This window comes from Selaginella moellendorffii, unplaced genomic scaffold, assembly GCF_000143415.4.
Source record: "Selaginella moellendorffii unplaced genomic scaffold, v1.0 SELMOscaffold_138, whole genome shotgun sequence".
NCBI classification, from domain to species: domain Eukaryota; kingdom Viridiplantae; phylum Streptophyta; class Lycopodiopsida; order Selaginellales; family Selaginellaceae; genus Selaginella; species Selaginella moellendorffii.
In genome coordinates, this window is record NW_003314399.1 from 183,481 (window position 1) to 200,484 (window position 17,004).

At 42.6% G+C, this 17,004-nt stretch overlaps 1 pseudogene; it reads right to left on the bottom strand.

Moving 5' to 3' along the window:
* Positions 1-7,681: 7,681 nt before the first annotated feature.
* LOC9629744 lies at positions 7,682-9,832 on the bottom strand (annotated as a pseudogene).
* Positions 9,833-17,004: the final 7,172 nt, after the last annotated feature.

A 17,004-nucleotide genomic window follows, 5' to 3' on the forward strand; every position in this document is an offset into this window, starting at 1 on the left:
CCGGTACCTCAAGGAAAAGGCGCAGGCTTAAAAGTTTTGGGATGATAGATGTCCAAACGGGTGCCATGGAAACGCGAGTGTACGAAGATCCTGGGAAGATGGACCTAGAGGGTTTCCTAGATGATGAGCAGGCGTGGCAGGCGGTGCTGCTGAAGTTTAAGCAGGGAGAACCATTCAAATCCATACGGAAGTACATCAAGGATTACAAGGGCCCGGAGGAATCTTTACGTGATCCTGCATCGGTGTCCAAGAGCTTTGTCAGCGGAGATGGTAGTTTCTGCACCGACTTCATCCATGCAGTCCATTTAGAGGCAGCTTTGGAGCGCTTGAAGGGCCACATTCCAGGCCATTGTGAAGGGTAAACTCGATGACCCGGACATCATCTGGCCTCAGATCGGATGGGCCTGCGAGGGGTTTGTAGCAGAGGCTATCATGGCGGTGGGGCTGAAATTCAAGCAGCGTGTGCGTCGTCCAGTGGAGCTGAAGAGTCTAAACGGTGAACCCGTGCGGTTAGATCCACGCCAGTGGGAGCCTTTCAAGCCAGTGTACCTTAAACCAGGCAGGTACTCTTTCAAGTACATTGACGGGGTTATCGCGTGGGTTGACGAGAAAGGGGTGATGCATTTCTTAGCGCTTCAGGTGACGGTCAGCCCGGAGGGACACACCAAAACGGAGTATCAGTTCATGCAACGAGCACAAGTGGAACGCTGGTACACTGGACCCTGCATCTGGTACTATGTTTACCTCTGCCCTGTGAAGGTAGAATCGTTGGAGGAGTCCCGGAAGGCTTCTTCTTCCAGAGGAGGTTCATCGCCCACGTCCAGCAGGCCGGTTCAGTCACAAGAGACGTTGGTGGAGTACCAGAGGGAACAGCTCCAGTTTGATCAGTGCTTTGAGCAAAATCTGGGACAGGAGGAAGTGTTGCTCCTCCGGAAGCTCGGGGAAGTCAGGGAGAGGGAAATGGAACGGAGGAAGAAGGCCAAAGCCATGCAAGAGCACAGCTATCGCCAACTTCTAAAGAGCTTGCCTCCTCGGAAATGGGCACTCTACAAGAGACTGAAGACGAGAGAATTGCTGGAAGTGGAGGCCAAGAAATGCGGCATCAGTGACCCGTCCCCCAAGAACTACAAGAACATCTACGTCTTGCTTTCAGCCATGGACGTTTAAATTAGTTTCTCAGGATTTTGGGATTTAACCTGGGACTATTTGGAGCTTCCAGAAGATAACTCCGTAAGGCTACTTACAATGGACGATGACGACAGGATCTATCTTCTGCTGCAGAAACTAGAGGGTGGCGGCCCGGACTTAAATCAGATTCAAGAGCCCCTGGAAGAGCCATTTCTGGTGCCTATCTGGTATTTTCAGTTCATCCGGCTGCACATCTTAACCGTTCTAATCTGGTAGTCTGGGGAGGAAAGCTTGCCATGGTGCGGCTGGACAGTATTTTCGTTTTGATCAGTAGATGTTTGTGTGTTTTTCCTTTCTAGTTTGGTTTCCAACAATCTTTTTCCTTTTTCCAGCAATCGTTGAGTACGAGTCCAGGCTTCCACATTTTGCATAGAGAAGTGTATGATTCTCAATGCAACAAGTTAACTTTTTTATCAACGTTAACTACAATTTGGTCTCGCTATGGTTCATCGGCTCCATGTTTCCCAGCCGAGAAATGCAATCGGTTGTGCCGTTTCTTCTCCATGTGTCAGCAGCATGGACCCGAGAACCTGAAGGCTGTTGAGGAGTTTTGGGGGCTGGCAAAATGGGTACTGGACCAAGCCATGGCTGCTGAGGAGTCCGGTTTAGCAACGCAGGCCATCTTGTGCTACATGTTTGAAATCTAAAACAAAACGTTGTTATAGTACTTTACATATAACTCCATTTACATATAGCTCCACGTTACCTCTCAGGTTGGTCAACTGCGACAGACTCATGCCAGTTAATTGCCACACCACTACATGCAATCTTCATGCTTGGGTTAATGGGTGGAGCATGTTTGGTGTTTAAGTTGTTGTTGGCTTGTGAAGTTCATGAACTTGAATAACAAACATTAACATAAACACTATACATCTTTGATTGTATGGTGTGATATTTGTAAATCCCTTATATTGGAAAACCTGGCTGGCATTCTCCAATTTAGATGTCAATGAGATGGGCACATATGCATTTTGGGTCATACATGTGGGTCATATATGTGGCATGACATCCCATTCATCATCATTTTCATTATGTAAGTGTGATTTAATGTTCTCAAGGAGGAAAGGGTTTTTAAAGCCATGTTGTTCAATTTTAATAGTGTGGTTATTGTGGCAATGAAATTAATTTACTTTTTTTGTGGTAATTAAAGACATCCATAATGAGTAAATCTTGCTTATAGCTCAAATTCATGAAATTGGACTCAAATGCAAAAGTTGCAAATATATGTACTAGTGGAAGATGAACAAAGTGTAGGGTTGTTATTAAGTTTCAATTCCAATACTTCTTTAACTAGTGAGAGTGAAGATGAAGATGGAGATCTTGATATTTCAATGATAAGTAGATGAATTTCTAAATTGGAAGGTTTTCATTATATTACTTCTTTCAAGGCTTCAATAATTTTTTGAGGTTGAGGGGATTTGCTAGTATAGTGGTGTATGGATGCACTTGAAGATTCTTGAGACAAAAACCATGGTTTATTTTGTAAATTATTTGGGAATTATGCAGCCAACACTATATAAATATATGCAAGTGGTGAATACAAATTGGAAAGGGGTGTACCATAGGATAATGATAGAGGAAGTTTTTAACCATATTTGCATTAAGGGAATTATCAACTCCCACTCTTGTTATCAAGTAGTTAGTTACTGTTTTAGTAGCCATCAAACATTAACTTTATATGATCCAAGAAAGTTGCAAAGTATGCAATATAAGAAGTGCTTGGATTTTGGATTTTGATTTAAATCTAGTTTTTGCATCGTCTAGATTTAACTTTTTCTATTTCCTTTCTTTTGTTCTTTCTTTTCAAGGTTTTGGTTTAGATCTAGCTTTTTGTGTTGTCTAGATCTACCATTTCCTTCTAGCTTTTTGTCATTTATCTTCTTTTGCTCTTTTTTTTTCATTCATCTTCATGGCAAATCAGCAATCTCCTCCTTTGACTCTAGAGCAGCAGTTGGTACAATTGTTTGATGCTATGCGCTTGCAATTGAACAACCAAACTTAGTTGATGGCGGCGTTCACAGCACGTGGTACAACTCCTCCTACTCTTGGTGCCAATCCTCGCGTTCGGCCGGAGTTCTGTTGCGGGAATCCTAGGGATGATGTGTACCATTGGTTCGATCACTTCACGATGATTGCCACATATCATTCTTGGGATGATGCTCGACGGTTGCATAAGTTTCCCACGTGTCTCCAAGGGACGGTATTGCAGTGGTATAATGGTTTGAGCGCAGCCACTCGTGGGGATTGAAGTGTTCTCCCAGACGTCTTCAAACGTGCCTTCAAACATGCCGATGATTGTGATGATGCTTTCCAACAATTGCATCGTCTTCGCCAAGGGCCATCTGAGTCGGTGATGCAATTTGGCGTTTGTTTCCGAAGTCTTTTGCTTCGTGCAGAGCCAAATATGTCAAAGTGGATCAAGCTAGAAATGTTGTGGCCAGCACTTCGTCAAGATCTTGTCGGACTTGTGCATGCACTTGCTCCTGCCACCCTTCACGATGCTTTTCGCTTGGCACAACGTTATGAGACGTCGCCTTTTCCACTTCTCGCTACACGTCCTTCCACTCCACTTCCTATGGGTGATGGTCCTATTCTAATAGAGGTTGATGTTGCTGCTGCTCGAGTCCAAGGACAAGCGCGAGGACGTGGTCATGGCCGTGATGTTCGCTGCTGGGCATGTGATGAAGTTGGTCATATTTATCGGTGTTGCCGTCGTTTTCCGGATTGGCGACCTCCATTTCCTGGGTGGAGACTTTGGCGTCAGCAATGTCCCGTGGGTGCTGCTGCAGCAGAAGGTCTGGACACCGAGATGCATTCGGGAAACGAGGAGTCGCGCGAGTAACGGAGGGATCTTGCGCGAATAAATCAATGACCCCTCCATCTTTCTTTCGGGAGTATCATCAAGGGGTTCACTCGGCATCAGTTCATCCAGTGTTTACTTTCCAAGCTCGTTTTTATAACAAGAGGTCTCCTATTATTCTTTCCGTGTTGGTTGATACAGGTTCAAGTTTATCTTCTATTGCTCGACCTGTTGCCACACATTGTCGTCTACACTTGCGTCATGCGGCGAAACCAATTTTCATTCTTTATGGCAACGGCTGTACACATGCATGTGCACGGGATAAGGTGGACCTGGTTGTGCGTGTGGGCGATCTCGAGCTTGAGTTGCAGTCGTTGCGGGTGGTGCCGAGTCAAGTTTTTGACCTCATTCTTGGTATGGATTGGTTGCAGCGCAATCATGCCAAGTGTGACTTTGAGGCTTCTCCCCCTTGTTTCATACTTCCTTATGTTTCATCCATTCCTCTCACTTCTATACCTTTTTGTCCTTCTACTCCTACCTCTACTACCATTACTTTTGTTCCCCCACTCTTTCCTTCTGTGTTTCCATCTTGTTTTGCTTTTCCCTTTTCCGATCCCTCTAACGATCTTTGTGTTGCAACAGTTGACCGGCTCATGAAAGAGTATTCTGATCTCTTTGAATTTGACCTATCGTCTAGGGCCAAGATTGCCACATGTCATCCGATTCCAACCGGGGATGCTCGTCCAATCAAGGTTCCTATTTGTCGTCGGTCACCTAAGAAGATCAAGATTTTACGAGCAAACGTCAAAGAAATGCTGGAGAAGGGTGTTATTCGGAAGTCACGGAGTCCTTGGGCATATGAACCTCATCTAGTGATAAAGCCTGATGGGAGTATTCGTTTCTGCATCGACTATCGTCCGTTAAACGAAGTGACGATCCCGGATGTGTATCCTCTTCCTCACACTCCTGATCTCTTAGATTGTCTGGGGCGAAGTCATTGGTTCACCAAGCTAGATCTTGCTTCTGGGTATTGGCAAGTACCGATGGCCGAAGAAGATATTCCTAAGATTGCTTTTCGTACACCATTTGGTTTGTACGAGTTCTTGGTGATGCCGTTTGGTTTGAACGATGCTCTAGCAACTTTCCAGTGGATGATGGACGAGGTTCTTTGCGATATGCCGGAGGTGACTGTTGACTTCATTGATGATGTCTTGATCCACTCGGAGGGGACGTGGGAGGAGCACGTTCGTGATGTTTGTAAAGTGTTGGATCGGCTACACGATGTTAGTTTAAAGCTGAAGCGGTCAAAGTGCATGTTTGGGTCTAAGGACACAACTTATCTTGGGTACTGTATTTCTCATGAAGGTTTGCAAGTTGATCCTGACAAACTTGTGGCTGTTCTAAAGTTCCTTACTCTGAAGTGTGTGAATGATGTGCAACACTTTTTGGGTAAGGTGCAGTATCTCAGTCGTTTTGTGGATCATCTTTCCAATTACACTACACCATTGCGAGCGTTGCTGAAGTCATCAACGTCATCTTTCATCTGGTCTCTGGATTGTGAGCGGGTGTTCGTGGATCTCAAAGAGCTATTGACGACTCCTCCGATTTTGGCATATCCTGACTACACTCGACCTTTTATTTTGCATATGGATGCTTCTAACATTGGTTTTGGAGGTGTGTTGATGCAAAAGAGCTCAAGTGTGCCTGGTCAATGCCATCCCATTGCATACATAAACCGTATATTATAACCAGCGGAGATGAACTATGACAGAGAAGGAGTGTTTAGCAGCAATCTGGGGTTTCGAGAAACTTCATGCATATCTACATGGTTCTCAGACATTACTTGAAGGTGACCATGTTGCTGTTACTTCATTATTGAAGCGAAAGAACCTGGTTGGTCGTACGGCTCGATGGGCTTTGAAGTTTAAAATATATGATTTCAATGTTGTTCATCGCCCAGGGAGTTCTATGGCTGATGTTGATGCCCTTTCTCAAGCTCCTCTTCCTTCTCCACTCACTTCTCATGTTTTTGACGAACTTGTTGTTCCAGCATCTATGGATTTTCTAGATGAGGATTCTGTGCCGTCGGCGGTTGCTATCTTTGACGTTCAGTGTCCACAGAGCGCAGAGCAAGATCTACCTTCTCTTGATGAGGTTCGCGAGGCTCAAAAGATTGAGCCATGAATTCGAAGGCTTTGAGATGGGTTTGAGAATCCTGCATTACTTGCTGATGACTTGCCTTTCCAGCATTTACATTCTCAATATCGCCTTGAAGATGGCCTTCTTTATTTTGTGGGGACGGATCCTGATGATCATTTACGGCTGGTGGTGCCTTCGGTGTTTATTCCGCAGTTTCTCCATGCCTACCATGATTCTCCTGTTCTAGGTGGGCATATGGGACATCGTCGTGTCACCGAGAAGGTGCACAGGTTTTTCTATTGGTCGAAGATGCGACATGATATTATCCAGTATGTGCATAGCTGCGTTTGGTGCCAAGTTCGTAATACTCCCCCTCGTGCTGCGGAAGGACAATTGGAGTCAATTACAATTTCCCGTCCGTTTGAGTTAGTGGCGTTTGATCTTATGGGACCTTTTCCACAGTCGACTGCTGGCAATGAGTATGTTATTATTACTTCTGACTACTTGATTCGTTGGGTGGAAGTTGGTGCTCTTGCTAGTGGCTTTGCAACTGCTGTTGGATACTTCCTCCTCAATCGAGTGGTGTTCTAGCATTCTTGTCCAGAGCGGATTCTTTCGGATAATGGTCCGGCATTTATGGCTGAGGCATTTCATGTTTTGACGTCTTGATTGGGGATATGCCACACTTTCACGAGTGCTTATCATCCACAATCAGACGGTCTAGTGGAACGGCTTGTTTGGACATTCAAAGGGATGATTGCAAAGTATGTGAACTTTCAGCATTTGGATTGGGATGGTTATTTGCCGTCTCTTTGGTATTCACATGTTACAGGGGTGCAGAGTTCTATTGGTGCTTCACCATATAAATTCTTATATGGTCATGATCCAATATTACCAACGGAGCTGGGTTTACCTTCGCAATTGCCACAAGCTGCCGATGCTAGATCATGGGATCAGTATTTGACGAGCATTCTTCCACTTGTCCGAGCAAAGTTTGCCGAACACTTAGGCCGTGTACAAGTGGGACAACAACGGCACTACAACTCCCATCATCGTCCACCTGCGGAGTACAAAGTGGATGATTTGGTGTTAGTCTGTTTTCCCTATCTTACGGTACGTGGTTTATCTAAGGGGCTTCTTATGCAATGGAAAGTACCGTATCAGGTGTTGCGGCAAGTTGGACCACAAGTTTATGAGGTTCGGTATAACGTTCAGCAGGCCGATCCTCCAGAGATTGTGTATGTGCAGCGGCTGAAACGCTTCGTACAAAGGGATCAGAAGGAGTTAATACCATCTACAGATCCACTGATGCCTCCTCCTGACATTCCTCCGGATCCCGGCCCATCTTCAAGAGAACCCTGATGGTCTTCTATTATCCCGAAAGGAGGGGATGATGTGAGGGCCAAGTGTATGGTTACGATGCCGTATACTAATATTAGCGTAGTGGGATTTTGGTAGCCGTCGGATTGGTTTCAATCTAGACCACTCACTTTTGTATATAAATTAGGGTTTTTGGGCTAATTAATATGCATATTTCTGTATTCCCTTTCCATATTCCAAACACTCACATATATTTAATCTTATTAGTGACTTTTCTTAGGTATTTTAAGTATGATAAGAATGTAATATAGCCTAAGGCTATATTAAATTTAAGTATATAGTTTGAAATGTTATTGAGCTTCAAGGCATCTGTGACTGCGTCTGCATTTATCTCTATTCCCACCACCTAGCTTCCAGGGAAAATTATTAGATGGCACGTTTAGTGATTTTAAGATCTATTATTACCATGCCAACTTTGCGTGCAAGCATCAGACCTATAGTCCCCGTCCCGCAGAGAGCAAAGTGTTGGGGCCAAGACCAGCCCACTCCCCAGCGAGCGCATACAGCTTCTCAGCCGCAAAGCTATTGACCTGCATTAAATACATTTTAAGTTGCAAGTAGAAAAAGGAGATATGGGAACCTGGAAGAATGCTGTCGGAGAAATCCTAAATTGCAGATCGCCAATATAATCGTGAATATATTGTACAGAGACTTCTGTGCCCGGAATCGCCAAGGAAATTAAAGGAGCATCGGCGGGAGCAGCGTTCGAAACTCCCACATGTTCCTAGAAATGCAAGCCGAGAGCAGGAAAAATAAAGAGTGACGCTTTCAACCTGGACAAGTAAAGCAGTGAGTGTAACAGGTGGTGCTGCACTAAAAGCAGCGCTTGAAAGTTCCCGGGCCATACGCTCATATTCTTTCATCTTTGCGTCACTTACATGGAGATACCTGCATAAGTACTAGTCAGAATCGTCAAAAAGAAAAAAGAAAAAAGAAACATCACACGCACCTGCACTACAAGCATAACTTCGGCAACCGTTGGAACCTCTTCTTGACAAGTTCTAGGATGTCGACCTTCTCGAACCTAACATTTGATAGGGAGAAAAATTAGAGCTGCTGATACAAACGCACGGAAGATTTACCGTCAACATCCGCCAAAAGCCAGAGTTATTTTCCTTGTTCCACACTTGAAACTCAGATGTGCGTATAAAACTTTCCAGTGCACCAGCATAAAACTTTGCAATGTCCGACACGTTACGACAGTTCCTGGGATTTCCAATTGTGGTAATGCCTTTCCTGAACAAGGCCTTTAAGTAAGTCAAATAAATGACCCACGACAAATTGATGATCTCACCTGAACATCCCCATTTGAAATCCAACAACACTTTCCCCATCGGCAGAAAATCCGATGCTAAATTCACACTTGTTACGGTAGCCTTCAACCACAGGAGAAGAAATAATGCCTTCAAAGTCACAAGCCATCCCCCCTGTTGAAGAAAAAGAAATAGAGATCCGAGTAGTTATTCTATCAACATTTACCTTTTTCTTTTCCCGGAGTGAGCCATTCCGGAACTGGAGTACCATGCACGCAGCACTTGCGTGTGTGGCGAACCTGGACGGTATTATCAACCTTCAGGAAAAGAAAAGAAGCAAGTGCAATTTAAAAATACTTACGAACTTTCTAAGCACTGTTGCGACGCCATCACGCTTCTCTCGTAGTTGCTCCTCATACGACTGAGAAGCCAAAGGAGTGACAACCTCACTCACATCTTTCGGCGGCTCGGCATTTTCTTCTTTCGCATCTCCATTCCCAGTTTCGTCGGCCTCCCAGCTTCGTGGAAGAGCATCCGACACCTTTGGCTTCTTCCCTTTGGAACCCGTCATCGCTTCTAGTTTCTACAACATAAACAGATTGCTATCTATCAGTATCTACAGTGCAAAGTTAGAGGAAAAAAAAATGATTTACCACTTTGGCGTGCTCAGCGTGCTCGGCAGCATCGAATTCCACGAAGCCAACAGTCTTTCCCTTTCTCTTCTTGGCCGAGGCGAATTTTATATCCTAGGAAACACAACGAAAAGCCTGCTCATCCATCATTCTACCAGGAAAAAAATCCCAGCTATCTAGAAAGTCAGTCACACGCTTACTTGCTCTTCCAGGAGCCTTTTAAAAGCATCCCCGCCCATAGACCACGGCAAATTCTGGACGCACTTCCTCAATCCCTTGCTCCACCCTTCCTGATCCCCATCATTCCTCACCTCCTCCTCCTCCACATCACCGGCGGCAGTGGGATCATTTCCACTGGCAGGCGCCTCCTCCAGAACGGCAGCATTGCCGAGCGCCAGCGCTACGCACTCCTCCTCCCCTGCCATGAAATGCGAAGAACCCTAAACCCAGAATGAATATTCACAAAGCCCTATACGAATATTCCAGCTTTTAAATTCTTTTAAACTTGGTACACTCCATTACGCTGGAATGGATCCACTCGCGGTTATTAAACGTAGAAAATGTATGTCTGTTTCGATAAGGCCATATAAACAAGAATGTTGCCCTGTTTGACTTGGGTTAACACTTAAGTGGAGTTGAAGTTGAATAGTTGAAGACTAATATATCAAGATGTGAAAGAAATAATAGGTAGAGCATGTTCTCAACTCATGGTGAGAATAAATATTTGATGAACCAGTAATAATTAAGGACATTAATGTTAAACTTTGATTATCTTAGAATATGCCTAGATATTCTGGGTATATTCTTACACACCTAAAAAAGATTTTTTCTGAAAATCTAAATTAACTAATGCTCCAAAAGTTAGGGAACAACCTTTCAGCTGAAGGCTCTAAAACTCCGGCTGCCATGGCGCACGCTCGTCTGCTTGCAAGAAAGAAGGCGGAGGCGGAGCGTGTGAAGGCGCGGCTTCGCGATGTGGATTTCGCCAGGCTTCAGGATCCAGGCTGGTCACAGACGTTGCCCTTTCCAGGTTTGAGTACCTCCGCCGTAGGCAAGAGGCCACCACGGGAATTTGAGTTTGTGGGTCGTTCGGCGTACTTGGACATCATGAGGCTAGTTCTAGAAGAAGACCCACAATCCCCGACTCGGGGCCTGCTCATTACTGGTGCCAGGGGGAAAGGAAAGAGTTGCATTTTGCGAGCGGTTGCAGTCGAGCTTATTGGGCGCTCTCAAAGAGTAATAAGCTTTTGGTACTTGGACGCTTGTCAGGACTTGCTGCGCCAAGTTCAGGATTCTCTTCTGTTTGCATACAGTGACAGCGAGGAAGCGCTTGCAGAGACTGGACGCATCAGCTCTGTGGAGTCGTTGTCTGACTTTCTCGAGGGCAGAAAGGCGGCTGGGGATTTTATTTTCTTTGTGAGTGATGGTGAAGAGAACTACGGTGATCAACACGAGGATGGTACTTCACGCAGGCGAGCTGAGGCGAAGAAGTGGCTGGAAGCTTTGGAGAGAGGGTGCAACTTTGTAATCAAGACCTTGTCGCCTGAAGCTCATGACGTGAGAGTAGGCGCAAGCCAAATGGAAGAGTACGAGCTGAAAGATAACTTTGGCGAGGTAAGCCTCATTCCCTTCTTTTTTTCTTTTCTTTTCCGGGTGCTTTTTTACTGAATTATCCGCGCTACAGGAGGAGTACTCTTCGTTCATAAGAGGAACCACCACCGTCCTTGGAGGGATGCTCAAGAACCATCCGGACCGTGAGGAGGATGTTCTCTTGTTTGCTGGAAAGCACCCCATGTCCTTGTTCTACCTCAGCAGTGCGTGTGACGAGTATGTACGAGACATCACCGGTACCTCCTCTTCAAGGAAAAGGCTCAGGGTTAAAAATCTTGGGGTGCTGGATCTCCGAACGGGTGCCATGGACACGCGAGTGTACGAAGATCCTGGGAAGATGGACGAACCAGAAGGTTTCCTAGATGATGAGCAGGCGTGGCAGGCGGTGCTGCTGAAGTTTAAGCAGGGAGGACCATTCAAATCCATACGGAAGTACATCAACGATTACAAGGGCCCGGAGGAATCTTTACGTGATCCTGCATCGGTGTCCAAGAGTTTTGTCAGCGGAGATGGTAGTTTCTGCACCGACTTCATCCATGCAGTCCATTTAGAGGCAGCTTTGGAGCGCTTGAAGGGCCTGGTTTTCCGTTCGCCGACATTCCAGGCCATTGTGAAGGGTAAACTCGATGACCCGGACATCATCTGGCCCCAGATCGGATGGGCCTGCGAGGGGTTTGTAGCAGAGGCTATCATGGCGGTGGGGCTGAAATTCAAGCAGCGTGTGCGTCGTCCAGTGGAGCTGAAGAGTCTAAATGGTGAACCCGTGCGGTTAGATCCAAGGCAGTGGGAGCCTTTGAAGCCCGTGTACCTGAAACCAGGCAGGTACTCTTTCAAGTACATTGACGGGGTTATCGCGTGGGTTGACGAGAAAGGGGTGATGCATTTCTTAGCGCTTCAGGTGACGGTCAGCCTGGAGGGACACACCAAAACGGAGTATCAGTTCATGCAACGAGCACAAGTGGAACGCTGGTACACTGGACCCTGCATCTGGTACTATGTTTACCTCTGCCCTGTGAAGGTAGAATCGTTGGAGGAGTCCCGGAAGGCTTCTTCTTCCAGAGGAGGTTCATCGCCCACGTCCAGCAGGCCGGTTCAGTCACAAGAGACGTTGGTGGAGTACCAGAGGGAACAGCTCCAGTTTGATCAGTGCTTTGAGCAAAATCTGGGACAGGAGGAAGTGTTGCTCCTCCGGAAGCTCGGGGAAGTCAGGGAGAGGGAAATGGAACGGAGGAAGAAGGCCAAAGCCATGCAAGAGCACAGCTATCGCCAACTTCTAAAGAGCTTGCCTCCTCGGAAATGGGCACTCTACAAGAGACTGAAGACGAGAGAATTGCTGGAAGTGGAGGCCAAGAAATGCGGCATCAGTGACCCGTCCCCCAAGAACTACAAGAACATCTACGTCTTGCTTTCAGCCATGGACGTTTAAATTGGTTTCTCAGGATTTTGGGATTTAACCTGGGACTATTTGGAGCTTCCAGAAGATGTCCATCATCGTCCAGTCTCCTGTCTGGACGATGACAACAGGATCTATCTTCTGCTGCAGAAACTAGAGGGTGGTGGCCCGGACTTAAATCAGATTCAGAACGGAGGTGGAAGAGCCATTTTCTGGTGCCTATCTGGTATTTTCAGTTCATCCGGCTGCACATCTTAACCGTTCTACTCTGGTAGTCTGGGGAGGAAAGCTTGTCATGGTGCGGCAGGACAGTATTTTTGTTTTGATCGTTAGATGTTTGTGTGCTTTTCCTTTCTAGTTTGGTTTCCAACAATCGTTTTCCTTTTTCCAGCAATCGTTGAGTGCGAGTCCATTTTGCATAGAGAAGTGTGTGATTCTCAATGCAACAAGTGATCAACGTTAACTACATTCCTTTGAACAATTTGGTCACCATGGTCACGGTATGGTGTTTCCCAGCCGAGAAATGCGATCGGTTGTGGCGTTTCTTCTCTACAGCAGCATGGACCCGAGAACCTGAAAGCTGTTAAGGAGTTTTGGGGGCTGGCAAAGTGGGTACACCAAGCCATGGCTGCTGAAGAGTCCGGTTTAGCAACACAGGCCATCTTGTGCTACATGTTTGAAATCTAAAACAAAACATTGTTATAGTACTTTTCATATAACTCCATTTACATATAGCTGCACATTCCTTGGTCTCAGGTTGGTCAACCGCCACAGACTCATGCCCACCAGACTCCTGCCAGTTAATTGCCACAACCTTAGCTTGCTCAACTACTACATGCAATCTTTATGCTTGGTTTAATAGCATGTTGGTGTTTAAATTGTAGTTGACTTGTGAACTTCATGAACTTGAATAAGACATAAGCACTATACATCTTTGATTATATGGTGTGTTATTTGTAAATTCCCTATATTGTAGTTGCTCAGAAAACCCACATGTGGCATAGTCTAGGTGGCATTCTCCAATCTAGATGCCAATGAGATGGACATATAGACTATAAAATGATGGGTCATACATGTGGGTCATATATGTAGCATGGATGACCAATACCATATCCCATTGTCTAAGTGTAACTTAGGGTTCTTGAGGAGGAAAGGGTTTTTAATTTCACTAGTGTGGTTGTTGTGGCAGTGAAATTGGTTTGGTTTTTTGGCAGTGCCTAGAGACATCCATAATGAGTAAGTCTTGCTTATAGCTCAAGTTTGTGAAATTGGACTCAAATGTAAATGTTGTAAACATGTGTATAAATTGCGGGGTTGCTATTAGGATTCAATTCCAACACTTTTTCATTTAGCAAGAGTGAAGATGAAGATGGAGATCTTGACATTTCAATGCTGAGTAGATGAATCTTTGAATTGGACAGTCTTCATTATGGTATTTCTTGTAGGGCTTCAATAATTTTGTGAGGTTGAGGGGATTTGCTAGTGCAGTGGCATTTCATATATGGATGCCCTTGAAGATTCTCGAAACAAAAACCAAAGCTTATCTTGCAAATGATTTATATATGTAGTGAAGTAACCTAATGAATTGAAAATACCATATCAACACCAGAAATAGCTCAAAATTCTAAGGGCTCTTCTTCATTTTGAATATGAGGTAATAGTCACTTATGCAGCCACCCTCTAGTTTTTGTAATAGAAGATAGGTTTTGTTGTTAGCCTTATGGTTCCAATTATTTATTGGAAGCTCTAAATACTCTTAAGATTCATAGACTTTTGAGAATAACACTTCTTCTCTTTGGAACCTACTACATATTTTTTTTGGGCCACATAAAGTGGTGAAACTTCAAGGTCAATTTTTTGCAAACTTAGAAAATCCTGTAAATTAATCTTGGCTGTTAGTTTAGATATCTAGAGGGTTTAAGCTATACAAGATTTTAAGTTGTGCAAAATTGCAATGTCATTGTATTCATGTGTAAAGATAATAAAGGGAAGGCATGACAATGGTGATGCTAATACTAATATTGTGGTGGGGAGGCACAAGATGTTATAGATGAGCTTCTAATTATGTAACTTATTTAGACAAGTTTTTGGCCATTTGATAGAATGACAAAGAGGAGGTGTTAAAGATATTCTTGAAGTAAGTAAATGTTAAAGAAAATAGGCAACTGTTAGTTTTAGGGGATGCCACTTAGGCACTAAAGGCATTTTCAACAAACATTTTATCATTTATAATGGTTTCAAAAGCCTCTAGGGCAAGTTAAGCAACTAAAATCATTTAGCTAGCAATAGCGAGAGATAGAGATTATGCTATAGGGTTAAGACAATTACTTGGTGGCTAGAGGATATAAGTTGTGGCTTAAGATGAAACACTAGTGCTCATATAATTTTTATATATTTTTAATTTAGTTGAAGTGAAAGAAGAGTCTCTCATTTAATAGTTTTGGGCATATAGAACTCAAATATTTCCAATAACAATGATATGGTGAAGCATAAAGCTCTAAAATTTCACATTCTTCACTTTTGGAATTTTTATAGGCAAGTACTCTATTCTTTTGTTGCTAAGTTGTGAGCATGTCTAGACTAAAAAGTCAATGTCGAATGTAAATTTCATGTTATGTAGTTTTGTACTAATCTGCATCTAGGAGATGAATATGCATAGTTGACTTTGGGAAAAAGGTAAGTCGTGCATATAACTTAATGAGAATAATAAGTAAAGATATTATATGATTGAAAATTTTATTTAATATATAAAAGTCAATTTCAGAGACAAGCATACTTAGTCATGACTATTTTAATATTTTTTGATAAGGTGGTTAGTGTTTATTGACTTTGGTTAGGTGGTTCTAAACTTTAAAATATTGATAAGAACTTGAGATTTGTTGTGCAACACTTTAATTGTTAACTTGAACACTTCACATGAGTGGATTGTGTAGAGTGCTAATTATTATGAAATGAGGCATGCAATGTAGATTCATGATATAATCATAGTTGTGAGATAGTTAGTGTGATTTTTTACTTTTTAATATATTTCTTTGAACTAATATTAGGTTTGAATATAGGCTGAATAATATTTGAAATTTAAGTGTAAGTTATTCCCAGTCACTATTCATAAAAAACTGAGGCCATTTTACATTAAGGGGATTCAAGAGTTCAATAGTTATTATTACTTACTCTGTATACAACTGAATATGCTTTGTATTGTTGTTTCACACTTAAGTGGGTTTGTTCATGAGGTGAATTATGATTACATCTGTAGTACATGCACAAATCTGGAGCTTCCATGCATAGGTGAAATCTCCAAGTTGACTAAGATAATTGCAAATTTCCTTTGCCATGTGAAGAGAGAAGATTTTGCACCTAAATATCTTCAAAGGGAATGTCAATGTTGCACTTGTAATAAGTTTATTATTTGTCAAAATATCATATTTGCAAATCAAGTGGTGCTTATGGACAAGTTAAATACACAAATAATAAGGGTGTGCTAAAGAAGTGACTATAGTTTATATATCGTGAGGTATTTATGAATTAATTGGTTCAATTTTTTAGGGATAATCTCAACTATTATACTTCTCATTGTCACACATACAAATGGCAAGTAAAACAATTGAAGTTGATATCAAATGATGTTCTAGAAAATTCTATTGTGTCAATTATTGATTTTCCCAATAATTACTCCACTGTTTCTTAGGCACAAACTCAAATACCAACAACAATAACAACAAAAATCCTCAAGCTTAAACCTCAACAACATATGAAAACTTAATTTGAATTTTTTTTCTCATCAAGATTTTTAAACAATCAAGCTCTGAGTTGGAGTCAGTCCACTTTACTTGAAGGGTAAGCTTTTTAAAAAAGAACCAAACAGTATCAAAACACAAACAACAAATAGTACTACTAGTGTTTGCAACATGTAAGTCTAAGGTGGTTAAGTTTAAAAACTCTATTATTAGTAAACTCTATTATTGGTAACAAGATGATATAGGGATTGAATTTGATTATAGAATCCCATTTTTTTTATGGTCTTCCTTGGTCAACTGCTCATATATTTGATTTGACTAAAGGTTGAATTTTAGAAAAATGAGGAGGCAACTGAAATTAAACTAATGACACATCGACTACATCCAACTACAACCAATTGCTCTACCACTAAACTATACCTACTTAGTAATTAAATGTAATAAACTTAATAAAAATTGTTGTATAGGCAATGAGGATCATACTGAATTTGATTATTTGAGCAAAGCTACTGTTATATTTGAGAACTACATTATCTTCTATAAAGACCATTTTCACAAGGTGAAAATAAAGAGGCAATAAGGATTAAATGCTACTGAACTATACATTTTTAATCATTAAATGCAATTAGTTTAACATTAATGTTTTGTGACCTAATAATGTAGTTGGTTTGTTAACAAGTTTGATTTGGGTGATGAAAGGTATGTGATAAGATTTGCTAATGAAATATTTTAAAGAAAGAGGTAATAAATTGAATAGGTGATATGCATAATTACAATTCTTCCTCATGACCAAGAAATTATACTGTTGAGATTAACAAATAGACAAAGGCTTGTTAATATGGACTTGTTAAGTTGGTTGATTGCTGATAGA